Here is a 14,223-nt window from a genome sequence, read left to right on the forward strand (position 1 = left end):
TGCTGCAACTTACACCCAGTGCTTCTTGTCCTATGCCAGGGAGCGAGTGAGCAGAGCTTGTTCCCCCAACTCCTAGCCAACCCTCAGATGTTTATAAACATTGATTAAATCCTTTCTCAGTCTTCTCCAGACTAAAAAGCTCCAGAACCTTCAGCCTCTCCTCATGAGGCAGTCTTCCTGTCCCCTAATCATCATAGTCCTCCATTGGACCCTCTCCAGCAGACCCCTGTTGCTCTGAAACTGGGGAACTCAAAACTGAATGCAGTACTCCAGATAAGGTCTCAGCAGGGCAGAGTAGAGGTGTGCTAGTTTGAAGCAAGCTAGAATGTTTTGGTACAAGAACTAGATAACGGGCAGTGAAATGAAAAACAATTGATGTCAACTTCTCTCACAGTCACGCTGAGAACTCTGGGAAGAAGAAGAAAACATTCTCCATTTTGTTTCTCACTCTTGCTTTTGCCTTAGACCTGGTCACATCTCATTAACCCTGCTCCTACTAACCTTGCTCCCTAACCTCTTGGCTGCACCTCTATTCTTCCTGAGAACTGGGGTAAGGTTAAGAGGGCCGGGGGGAGGTGTTGGGGTGGTTTAAAAGCCCCTCCTGGGGACTCAGGTTTCTGGGAGGGGAGTTGTGCTTTTGTATTGTTTATCCTTTGTATATTTCTGTATATAATTGTATATAACTGTATATATTGTAAATAGCTGCTTGTAAATTCTGCTAGCTGTAAATAAATTGCTTCATCTATATTCCCAGGGTCCGTCTGAGTTAGCTGGGGCAAATTCAAAAGTGTGGGGGGCGGGGTAACCCCCAAACCATCACATTTTTAATTGGCGCCCAACGTGGGGCTAGATATTTTGGAGTGAGTGGAAATTAGCTCTGGGAATTAAGATGAAGCTAATCAAGCAGCTATTGTACTTGGTGGGGATTGCTGTGTGGCCTGTTTTCTGGTTTTTTGTGTACAATTGGATCAAAGATCAAATTGGTTATTTCTTACTTCATGTAGTTTTTAAGAAGGCTAAAGCTAAGGTTTCAGACATGTTCTGGAGCTGGGGTGATTTTATTCTTGGTTATGCTGGTTTTAATATCTCTGAGAATATTACCAAGGACATTACAGGAGCTCTGGTCAATAATGTGACAATCAATGGAAATTCTGCTTTAAATATGGCTCTAATGAGAGTTATTCAGCCTAAGACAGGAATTCCAACTGTTTGTATAGGTACATGCTCGTGTAAAACTGTTTTTCTTCTCACAATTTTTAATATTTGCCTCATGATTTTAATATTCATATTAATTTTGGCATTATTGGTGAAAAATTCAAAACCAGTTTCTGTAAGAGCTAGGAAAAATTCTGTGTCTCAGAAGCAGTCTCTTTCACAGCAAAACAAGGGAACACAGTCATCGGCTTCCCCCTTGCCAGCCTCTGCCCCTCCTTCTCCAAGTGCTGGGAACACGGCCAATGTTCCCACCGCTAACGTAAACAATGATAACAAAAACAAAAACAAAAACGGGCAGAATTCGGTAGGAGCCTCAGGAGGACAGGCAGGTACCCAAAATCAGAATGTTCCTAGCAACAATCAAAACACGTCAGGGTTGGCAGGCATCCCAGGAGGACAGGCAAATAATAACACTGCTAGTGCTGGTAACACTAGCCCAGTCAGTCCAAATCCTAATAACACCAGCTCAGCCAATTCAAACCCCAAGCCAGCAGACCAGAACCAAAATCCTCCTGTTAAAAGCAAGGCAGATTTGAACTCACAAGCTCCAAGTCAGACTCCTAAAGATTCAAATCCTCCAGCAGACACATCCAAGTCTGTTGCTGCTCAGGCCCTTCTGGCACCTGCTAAGGCAAAAGCTAAGACAAAGAGTGGTTCGCAGGAGGATGTAAGAGATGGGACCTCTGGTGATCAGCAGCAAGAGGAGGAAGAGGAGGCAGTTAGTCTGCGAGACCTTGTAGATGTGCTGAGACAACAATACTCAAGTGAGAGGAGCGCTGTGAGATTAGCTGCCAAGAGAGAGGATGGTTCCAATGAGTTTAGGAATGCTATGAGGAAGATTGTGTTAGGCCCGGCACCACCAGAACAACAGGAAGAGGAGGAGGAAGATGACATCCAGGGTTCCAAGGATCCACTCAGAGAGGTCAGGGAAGTTAGGAAGGAATACACAAGAGAATCAGGTGAGCCAATCCTAAGCTGGCTAGTGAGATGCCGTGGCATTGGTGCTAATGCTCTGCAGGTAGGAGACAAGTCTGCCAAGCAGCTGGGACCACTCACTAAGGAGAGTGGAGTGGACAAACACCTAGCAAGTCCTCTTGGTAGGGTTAGCTTGTGGACACGCCTTCTGTTGGCTGTGGCTATGAGATATCCTTCCCGAGATGATTTGCCATGGGCTGCCAAGAAGTGGAACACCGTTGAGCAGGGAATTAAGCTTCTGAAGGAGTTTGCTGTGAAGGAAGTGCTTTATGGAGATCATGGCACTCATGAGCCTGATGATATTCCTTTGGGAACAGGTCTCATGAAGAAGCTGATTAAGCTTGCTCCTTCATCCTATGCTAACATCTTGGCCAGTAAATTTCTAGCAAGGAGTGATAATGGAAGATCTTTCACTGTTGGTGAATTCACTGACCAGCTCAGGCAGATTGAGGACAGTTTGTCACATTCTGGTTTAGTCTCTGCCATAAAAACTCTAGGTACAGAGATAAGGGATGGCATCAAAGAGAGCATGAAAGAACTGAAGGAGGATCTTAAAAACATTACCAATTTGGTAAGGGATACCGTTCCTGCATCACCTGAATGGGTGCATGTTTCTGCAGTCAGGAACAGACGCCCACCTCCTGCAAGGCAATTCCAGCCTAGGAGGAGACAAATTCCACCCAGACAGCAGCAATCACGTGCGTCACTGTGGATACTTCTGCGTGACACATACGGGGAGAACATGAACAAATGGGATGGTAAACCTACTTCAGCTCTTTCAAAGAGGGTCAGGGATCTGCAGAGTGGCAGAAACAGAGGCAGCAATGCCAGGAAAGTAGCTGCCACTTCTTCAGCTCCTGAGAGCAATTGCAATTGTTCCAACAGTTGCAGTTCCTCTCACAACAACACCAATCATTGTGTACACCCTATATGCCATGTTCAGCATTAGGGGTGCCCTGCCTCCAGCCAGGAGGAGGAAAGGGATAGTGGAGAGAACCGAATCTATTGGAATGTATTCATTAGGTGGCCTGGCAGTTCAAGAGTTCGGAAATACAGGGCTTTAGTTGACACAGGTGCTCAGTGTACTTTATTGCCATCTAATTGCAAAGGGACAGAGTCCATTTCTATCTTTGGAATCACTGGTGGATCTCAAGAGTTAACTAAGGTACAGGCTGAGATCAGTTTAACTGGTAAAGAGTGGAAGACTCATACTATTGTAACTGGTCCTGATGCGCCTTGCATTTTGGGAATTGACTTTTTGAGACAAGGTTGTTTCAAAGATCCCAAGGGTCATAAATGGGCTTTTGGAATAGCATCTGTAGAGATTGAGGATGATAAATTGAAATTGTCTATTAGACCTGAACTTTCTGATGAATCTGCAGTTGTGGGACATCATGACATAGAGGACTTGGAAGTGCCAATTGCAACTCAAACTGTTCATCATAGGCAGTACAGAACTAACCGTGACTCTTTGTTGCCCATTCATCAGCTGATTCGTCAACTGGAGAGTCAGGCTGTCATCGAGAAAGCTCATTCACCTTTCAACAGTCCCATCTGGCCTGTGCGTAAACCTACAGGCGACTGGAGACTGACAGTTGACTTTCGTGCCCTCAACGAGGTGACGCCACCCATGAGTGCAGCTGTGCCGGACATGCTGGAACTCCAGTACGAGCTGGAATCGAAGGAGGCTAAGTGGTATGCAACCATAGACATTGCTAATGCTTTCTTCTCTATTCCCATAGCAAAGGAGTGCAGGCCTCAGTTTGCATTCACCTGGAGAGGAATCCAGTACCAGTTCAATCGTTTGCCTCAGGGGTGGAAACACAGCTCAACCATCTGTCACTCAGTCATCCACAATGCACTGGAGAAAGGTAAAGCTCCAGAGCACATCCAGTACATCGACGACATCATTGTGTGGGGCCAAACCGCTAAGGAAGTCTTCGAGAAAGGTAACAAAATCATTGACATTCTGTTGCAAGCAGGTTTTGCCATTAAGAGAGACAAGGTCAAAGGACCTGCCAAAGAAATTCAGTTTCTGGGAGTGCGGTGGCAGGATGGTCGCCGTTACATTCCTCAGGATGTGATCAACAAAGTCTCTACCATGGCAGTTCCCACCAGTAAGAAGGACACACTTTCTTTCCTTGGTGTGGTGGGATTTTGGAGACTACACATTCCTGGTTTCAGTCAGATTGTCAAACCTCTGCATGATGTGACTCGTAAGAGAAACAATTTCGAGTGGGGACCTGAACAACAAGCAGCCTTTGATCAAATCAAGCGAGAAGTAGTCCATGCAGTGGGCTTGGGTCCTGTGAGATCTGGTCCGGACATTAAGAACATTCTGTACACGGCTGCCAGTGACAATGGTCCAACTTGGAGTCTTTGGCAGAGAGCTCCAAATGAGACACGTGGTCGTCCACTTGGTTTCTGGGGACGTTGTTACAGAGGTTCAGAGACAAATTACACTGCAACTGAGAAAGAGATTCTAGCAGCCTATGAAGGAGTGAAAGCAGCTTCTGAAGTAATTGGAACTGAGTCACAATTGCTTTTAGCTCCTAGACTGCCAGTTCTTAACTGGATGTTCAAAGGCAAAGGTTCATCACCACATCATGCCACAGATGCAACCTGGTCTAAATGGATGGCTTTGATAACCCAACGAGCACGAATGGGTAATCTTGACCGACCTGGTCTGGTGGAGGTGATCACCAACTGGCCAGAAGGCACAGACTGTTCCAAACCTCCAGAGGAGAAAATAACTCGTGCTGAGGAAGCTCCTCCCTATGGTGATCTCTCTGATGAGGAAAAGAACTATGCTTTGTTCACAGACGGTTCCTGTCGTCTTGTTGGGAACAAGCGAATATGGAAGTCAGCGGTTTGGAGTCCAACCAGGAGAGTTACCGAAACGAAAGATGGAGAAGGAGAATCCAGTCAGTTTGCTGAGGTAAAAGCTGTTCAACTTGCTCTTGATGTGGCTGAACGTGAGAATTGGCCTATCCTTTACCTCTACACCGACTCGTGGATGGTAGCCAATGCTCTATGGGGTTGGCTAAAGGACTGGAAGAAGAATGGTTGGCAGAGGAAAGGAAAGCCTATTTGGTGTGCTGATCTATGGCAGGACATTGATGCACGGCTGGAGAAAACTCCAGTGAAGGTGCGGCACGTAGATGCACACATGCCTAAGAGCAGAGCAGCTGAGGAACATCAACATAATCAGAAGGCAGATCAAGCTGCTAAGATTGCTCAAGTTGATACCAACTCTGAACTTGACATTGACCTTGATTGGAAACACCGAGGTGAACTGTTCTTAGCTCGGTGGGCCCATGACTCATCTGGACATCAAGGCAGAGATGGAACATACCGATGGGCTCGTGATAGGTCAATTGACTTGTCCATGGACGCTATCACCCAAGTCATCTATGACTGTGACATTTGTGCTGCTATTAAGCAGGCTAAGCGAATCAAGCCCTTATGGTATGGTGAGAGATGGTCAAAGTACAAGTATGGTGAAGCCTGGCAGATTGACTACATCACTTTACCTAGATCACGTTCTGGCAAGCAGTATGTGCTAACGATGGTAGAAGCCAGCACTGGATGGTTGGAAACCTATCCAGTTCCACATGCTACTGCACGTAACACCATTGTTGGTTTGGAGAGACAGATCTTGTGGAGACATGGAACTCCAGAGAGAATCGAGTCAGACAATGGTACTCATTTCAAGAACAATCTAGTGAAAAACTGGGCCAAAGAGCATGGTATTGAATGGATCTATCACATACCCTACTATGCACCAGCTTCAGGGAAGATTGAACGCTACAACGGTTTGCTGAAAACCACCCTAAAAGCCATGGGGGGTGGAACTCTGAAAAACTGGGACAAACATTTAGCAGAAGCTACTTGGTTGGTAAATAGTAGAGGTTCAGTAAACAGAGCAGGACCTGCACAATCAGATTTAGTCCAAACAGTAGACGGTGATAAAGTTCCTGTTGTACGTGAGAAGAATCTGTTAGGGAAAACTGTTTGGGTATTTTCTCCTTCGGGCAAAGGGAAACCTGTCCGAGGGGTGGTTTCTGCTGAAGGTCCTGGTCATACCTACTGGGTAATGCAGGAGAATGGTGAAATCCAGTGTATTCCACAAAGAAATCTAACCTTAGCTGAGAGAGTTTAAATTAAGCTGTTAGGAGTTTTCTGTTCTAGGTAACATCGGCGCCCAACACTGAGAGAATCTACGATAGAATCTACAGTATGTGAGCACGAACCCAACATCACCTGGGAGTCCCTGTTCTGAGCTTTTGAATCACCTACATCTGATTGAAGTGTGAACTGAATTGTATATATTGTTTTAGTGTAAATATTGGTTTAGATTAGATTGGATAATTCTCAGCGATACTTTGAGCGAAGTAGACAGGGGTGGATTGTGCTAGTTTGAAGCAAGCTAGAATGTTTTGGTACAAGAACTAGATAACGGGCAGTGAAATGAAAAACAATTGATGTCAACTTCTCTCACAGTCACGCTGAGAACTCTGGGAAGAAGAAGAAAACATTCTCCATTTTGTTTCTCACTCTTGCTTTTGCCTTAGACCTGGTCACATCTCATTAACCCTGCTCCTACTAACCTTGCTCCCTAACCTCTTGGCTGCACCTCTATTCTTCCTGAGAACTGGGGTAAGGTTAAGAGGGCCGGGGGGAGGTGTTGGGGTGGTTTAAAAGCCCCTCCTGGGGACTCAGGTTTCTGGGAGGGGAGTTGTGCTTTTGTATTGTTTATCCTTTGTATATTTCTGTATATAATTGTATATAACTGTATATATTGTAAATAGCTGCTTGTAAATTCTGCTAGCTGTAAATAAATTGCTTCATCTATATTCCCAGGGTCCGTCTGAGTTAGCTGGGGCAAATTCAAAAGTGTGGGGGGCGGGGTAACCCCCAAACCATCACAAGAGGGGAAGGAGAACCTCCCTTGATCTGCTGGACACACTCTTCTTAATATGTTCCAAGATCCCATTGGCCTTCTTGGTCACAAGGGCACATTTCTGTCCCATGGTTAACTTGTTATTGTTGCAGAGGGGGATTTCTATACCTATGCCTATTTGGCAAAGGTGAGAAATTAATTTGAGGCAATATAAGTTTTATATAAAAATACAATTTATTAAAATTATTTTTATGAACTCTTTCCACCCCCAACCACTGTGTATTAAAATTTAGTTCTGTGCAAAGTTATGAAAACAATTTAGGATAGAATATATACAGGGATTTGGTTAATAACTGGCAAAACATTCAACTATAAACAGAGAGAGGAATTTCCCCTTTGCCTTAGTGCTGCTTGGGAGCTTATGCTATTTGCCCAACAGAGGGGGCTGAAATCTCTTTCTGCTCTAAGGCAGAGATAACTTATATTGCAGAGGTATAAAAGCTTTACTTATAAGTGTTGCTATTAATTATTAATCACCCTCCCGGGGTGGTGTCACAGCCTGTGCCCAATGTCTGGACTTCAGGGGCTCTGCCTGTGGCCTTGGATGCTGGAATCTTCCTGGCTTGAGGGGAAATGATAAATCTTCCCAGTCTCTGGGGTAATAGGCTTTCTAACCTTTGTTCTCCTGGCTAGGGATGATCACTGCCTTGATGCTGCCATCTTCTTCTGGATGCCGTGTCCAGGGATTATCAGCTTGGCAGGATTCCAGGAGCAGGAGAAGAATGTCCGTGCTGTCTCTGGCATGATTCCTTCACGGGTTCAGGCCGTGTGTGGGTGGGTGCAGACAACCCAGAAGTCTGCTTCCTGGTTCTCTCCATGGCAGTGGCTTTCACCAGGTGACAAGCAGTGAGCATGCAAAGTGTGCTCAGCTGCTGGGAGTCTAAGCTCTGTAGGTAAAAGAAGACAGCTTGCAGATATGCACAGCTGATTTAGGAGGCTATCGGCTCCACATATATCACAGTATCACAGTATCAGTATCATCAGGGTTGGAAGAGACCTCACAGATATATAAATGTGCAGGCTTAAATGAGCTCTGCATCTAAGGTACGCAGACAAATAAGCTGCGAATGAATCAAAGCATGAGGTCTGCACCTCTGAACGCTGCAAGTGAGGGTCAGGCTCTGTGTCTGAGCCTTGCAGGTGGGTCAGAGCAGCAGGGTGCTGCAATAGGGTCCGAGCTGAGCTACGGATAGGGCCAGAGCTTTGTCTGAGCCTTGCAGGGGCTGTGCCATGCGGGTGAGTCAGAGAGGGCTGAGCTGCGCTGCAGGCAGGGTCAGAGAGCTGAGCACGTGGTTCTCCTGTGCATCCCTCTTTATGGAATGTGGGCCAAAATTAATGTGCCCTTTGGCCACCAGAGTGACCCATCAGGTTGGCAGTTAGCCAAACCTTACCATAATGGGCAGGAGGCTCTTGCCTGGACTCTCTCAAATATGGGGATCACATGGATTTACCCCAGGGGGACATGAGCTGGGTGTGTGTGGCTTACACAACTTGTTTACAACTAGGGATCCTGGCAGAAAAACATGTCCAGGCATATAGGGGCATAAATAAGCCTCTGTTCAGGCCTACAGGCCCTCCACGACAGTTATCCACCAGGACTCTCAGGTCCCTCTCCACAGGGCTGCTCTCCAGCAGATCACCTCCCAGCCTGTACTGGTGCAGTTTATTATTCCTTTCTTCCCAGGTGCAAGGCTCTGCACTAGTCCTTGTTGAACCTCATTTTGTTCCTCTGTACCCAGCTCTTCAGTCTGACCCTTTTGGTGGAGGGGTCACTTGAGAAGGAGCAATGGTTGTATGTGACTTTCAGTGCTGACCCTTGCTGCCTGCCTTCTCTGGAGTTGGAAGGGCACAGTGAAAATGTTTACCTTGTGGGGGCACAGTTATTTCAGCAGCCACAAAAGCATTCACACACAGACCAAGCACCAGATTCCCAGTTGAACGGTACCAGTCTCCTTACATGCGCAAAGAAGCACTTCAGGATTAATTAGGGTAATGTTTCTGCTTGGGTTAATGGCTTTACTGAGAGACCTCTTTTCTCCTATGGATTGGTTCATCTCCGACCAACAACAGCAGCTGAGAGTGCTGCTCCAAAGGTGAGACGCTGCAACAAGCTGCATGATCAGAACAAGTCCAGACAGCTGTGCCCAGGTGCACAGCTGCTGCTCGCTGAGCTTTTACATCACCTCCTCCAGAGCCACTGCAACATCCAAATAGAAAAGACAAGTGTACACCACCATTGCCATTCCTGAACAGCACCACCTCTCCTAATTACCTCACTCTGAATACCAGTCTCAGCTAATTAGAAGGTCATCAGGGAGACAGGACTGAAGCAATCCGGATTTGTACACTGATGCCCCAAGTTCGGGTTCAGGCTGCGGCACACCAGCGCATGCCCCATTCTGGAGCACTCAGCAGAAGACAGGGGCATCTAGTGGCTGCCTCAGAAATGTCAATAACCACCATCATTCTCCTGAGAAGAGAGGAGAATCTGCTTTTTTTTACTCCCTAAGCTCTAAAAATAAAAAAGAAACCATATTTTATTGAATAATGTTACTGGAAGGTAGAGGCAGAGGGACAAAGCCTCAGTAGATTTCATCAATGCAGAGCAGTCTTTCCCACCCAGCTGTAAACTTCTGCTGTGGTGTAAGCAGCGTAAGTGAAATTGCTGCTTACTGCTGTGGCTGCTGCTCTGGAGAGCCAGACCTGCTGCTCTGAGACCCAAGTTCCATACTGATGCATAACAGGGGAGATGTTACATCTGTCTGTGCTGGCCGAGGCAGCATTTGCAAACAGCAACCATTTGCAAAGGTTTCCAAGGCTGTCTGCTCCCAGCCTTTGGCCCTTGTGCAGCAACTCTGCACTGCAAGCACCTTCACTGTGTGCCACACTTGGCATTGACCTGGGCTCTCCAGCCACTGACACTTGCTGATGATCTCCCCACAGCAGCGCTGAGCTGTAGACTGGATGCAGCCAGGCCAAAGCCACCCCAGAGAGTTAGGGACAGGGGAGGAACACAAGGAACAAATGGTTTGTTTCTGTGGCTCCTACTGCCCAACTTTACCCACTCAGCTGGGGACCCTGTGACTCAAGAACAGAGCAAAGTATTGCTGGGTCTCCTCCTACCATACTGTGCAGAGGGGGCCCATACTTTCCTTTTGGACAGGCACCTTGTAAATCCCCAAGGGGTTATTTACCTGCAGGGAGTGAGATGATCAGAAATGCAGGTGAGGAAATATCGTTGACTGTAACAGTAAGACTATGTTACAACTCCAGGTATAGTTCCATTATACAAGGCTCTGAGCTAACTCATGCCTGAGAAGCAGTCCTTGCACACAGCACTTTCCAACCTACTCATGTCCTAGAGCTTGCAAGTGTTGATTATTTGGTAACTGCCCCCCTAGCAGGGACAGTTTTCAGGCCCTCTTGCTCTATTAAGTTCCCATCAGCATCATTGCCTCAGTGTGATCTGAATTTGCTTGCTCTTAATGTATGGACCTAGCCAGCACATTGCAAAGGCAAGTCCAGTGTTTTCCTATTTAATGGCTAAACAGAAGAAAGCCCAGACTCTTGGGCTGTCAGGCATCTATAAAATGCAAAGAAACATTCTTTTATTAAACAAAAGGAATGAGGGAGAAAGCACAAAGCAAAAAACCTGAGTCCTGTATGCTAATAGGACTGCTGCAGTTATGTGACTCTCTACAGAAAATCAAAGACAAATGATAATACTAGAAAGGCACATTATTATTTTAGAAGCTGTTTTTCCCTTCTCTGGACACTCTGAAGTGCTTACAGGATGCATATTTTTTCAAGGTCTCTACATGTTCCCTGAGTCGTGACTTACAGGTTAAAACCCAGCACCAGCATTCACAAGGCATCCTCTTGTACTCAAAGATGTGCATATTATGTAAACACTGCTTCTGTGAGTGAACTTAGGAGAAGGGCATGCAGCCAAGAAAGGGAGGTGCATACAGATCACAGAATCAACCAGGATGGAAAAGACCTCTAGGATGCATCTAGGTCGAGGCAATGCCAAGCACAAATCCAGGCTGGGCAGTGACTGTCTGGAGAGCAGCCCTGAGGAGAGGGACTTGGGGGTTTTGGTGGACAAGAAGCTCAACATGAGTCAGCAGTGTGCACTTGCAGCCCAGAAAGACAAACAGAGCCTGGGCTGCATAAGGAAAAATGTGGCCAGCAGGTTGAGGGAGGTGATTCTCCCCCTCAACTGTGCTCTGGTGTGTTCCCATCTGGAGTACTGCATCCAGTTCTGGAGCTCTTATGACAAGAGGGATGTGGAGATGCTGGAGCATGTCCAGAAAAGGACCATGAGGATGCTCAGAGGGCTGGAGCAGCTCTGCTATGAGGACAGACTGAAAGAGTTGGGGCTGTTCAGTCTGGAGAAGAGGAGGCTCTGAGGTGACCTTCTTGTGGCCTTTCAGTATCTGAAGGGGGCCTGCAAAAGTGCTGGGGAGGGACTTTTTAGGCTATCAGGGAGTGATAGGAATAGGGTGAATGGAGCAAAGCTGGAGATGGGTAGGTTCAGGCTGGACGTGAAGGGGAATTTGTTGAGCATGAGAGTGGTGAGAGGCTGGAATGGGTTGCCCAGGGAGGCAGTTGAGGCCCCATGGCTGGAGGTGTTTCAGGCTAGGGTGGATGAGGCTCTGGCCAGCCTGATCTAGGGTAGAGTGTTCCTGGGCATGGCAGGGGGGGTGAAACTAGCTGATCCTTGTGGTGCCTTCCAACCCTGACTGATTCTATGATTCTATGAGAATGCTGTATCCAAAGACCAGCCTAACCTAGTGAGCCAATGCTATTATTGTATAATAATTCAGCCCCAAGATCAGTTATGGCGCAATTGGGTGTGAGTGGCCCAAATGGGCTGGGTGCTAGGTTGGACTGGATGATCTTGGAGCTCTCTTCCAACCTGGATGATTCTAAGATTCTATGAATTTTATGGGGGACATTTTTATTCACATCCCTGTTATAATATGGGAAATGACTACTGCAGGTCTGCTGAGGATGGTCTCCATTTGGTGCTTCTCTGAGGCTACCATGTGGACTTGGACTGTTTCACAGAGAAGCAGTTCTGCAGTCTCCCTTTCCTTTCATAGTGGTTCCAGCCAGCTGCATGGATCCAGTCACCTTTTAATACCTTTAATTAATAAGAAGAAAAAGATAAACCAGTGCACAAATTGAAGAAGAAGCTGGCTTGTTCTGCTCACTCTTTGCAAGAGAAGCAGCTGGGGAAGGTAAGTGCAAATCCAGCAAGGGTCTGTCCCCTTGGAATTGGTGATGTGGGTCTCCTTGGGATTGTGGAATTTAGGAGGAAGTTCTTCACAGAGAGAGTGATTGGCACAGGAATGGGCCACCAAAGAGGTGGTGCAGTCACCATCCCGGGAGGTGTTCAAGAAAAGCCTGGCTGAGGCACTTAGTGCCATGGTCTAGTTGACTGGCTAGGGCTGGGTGCTAGGTTGGACTGGATGCTCTTGGAGGTCTCTTCCAACCGGGTTGATTCTATGATTCTGTGGTGCTGCTTTTCTAGACAGCCATGACACATGTCAGGGTGATACCAAAGACTTGCTACTGAGCATGCAGGTGTGTCTTGAGTGGAGAAGCATTTGATGATTGGGCTTTTCTCTGGTCGTTCTGATCTCACCTTCATCTCTGCAGTTGCTGACCTGAAGTAACCTTTTCTTTATGACAGGAGTATCTTAAGCAGTATTTTGGTGGCAAAGAGTAGAAATCAGGGCAGGAACTGCTTCTTATTCCCTCTTTCCCCCGTGCAGCAGTGAGGATCTTTTGTTCCTATTCAATATATTAAACACTCTCTGCAATGCCTCAATACTGGAGAGGAATTTTAATATCAACATTCCAGAAAAGGCTGTACTTACTGTAATGAGCCTAAACCCCCTCAAACTCACTAGAAAACTGCCCTGGCAAACAGCTCCAACTCTCCAAGGCCAAGCTGCTGCCAGAGGCAGACAATGGGCAATACCCTGTGCTATCACATCCAGCCACGTCCTGTTGCTGTGTGGCCAGGGTAGTTGCTTTCCTCAGCCAGCTCTCAAGCTTTGCCAGGGACTTGACACTGGAGGAGTGGCAGCAAACTCTCATAGATCACTCACAGTAATTAACTTTAGGGCCACACTTTTCTCCTGGCAGTTGTCCACCAATGCACTCAGTCACCACAGCTCAGGTGACAACTCTACCATGTGTTAGGCTGCAGGAACTCACTGGCATGTCTGAGCTGCAGCAAGATGCTAATATTTTAAACATTTTGATCAATTGCTTATCCTCCAGCTAAACAAAAAGGTCTTTTTTACCTACTTTTAATTTCTTTTCCATGCTGCTGAGAGCAGTCAGCATTCGCCATGGTGATGAATGACCTTGTGTGAGCCTGTGTAAAAGCCAACAGTTCTTGGCAATTCAATTCACCGGTGCCTGGTCTGCTTTCTGCGTCAGGAGCTGCAGGCAATCTGCACCAGTTCCTCATTGATCATTGTGAATACTGGGAAAAAAAAACTCTCTTCCCACTGGATTTGGTCAGAAGCTCCTCTGTACTTCATTGAGTGTGAGACCAAACTTCATACTCTGCTGGGAGTCTTCTCCATTTGTTTCATGTTTCCACTTCCTTCAAAACATACCCAGGGCTATGATCTATCAAGGTCGTTGCCCACTTCCCTTTTGGGAAGCCAATCATGATCTGTCGGTTTGACAGGAGAAGCAAAAGCTGCACAAGGACCCATATGAAACAGTTGCCTGCAGAAATGAAAGATCTTGTCACTCTTAGGAAAAAAAGACTCATCCCCACATAACAGAGGGGGGTTAATGGGAAGCCTACAAGTCTGTGTGTTCCAGCAGCTGCTTTCAGAGCTGGTTGTTTGATTTCTAAACTCTAATGAAACTGCAAAAGAGGAAAGGCTTCCAGCTTTCTGCAGTAAAAGGATTTTTACAGCCACAAAAGATCAACACACACTTAGCTCTGCTGGTTGTAGAGAGGAAGTGAGGTCCTGGGGTTCAGACATGTGTCTGGGATGCTGGAGTATTGCAGATTTTTAATGCTTGATGTGATC

This window comes from Pogoniulus pusillus, chromosome 1 (genome assembly GCF_015220805.1).
Source record: "Pogoniulus pusillus isolate bPogPus1 chromosome 1, bPogPus1.pri, whole genome shotgun sequence".
Classification (NCBI taxonomy): Eukaryota; Metazoa; Chordata; class Aves; order Piciformes; family Lybiidae; genus Pogoniulus; species Pogoniulus pusillus.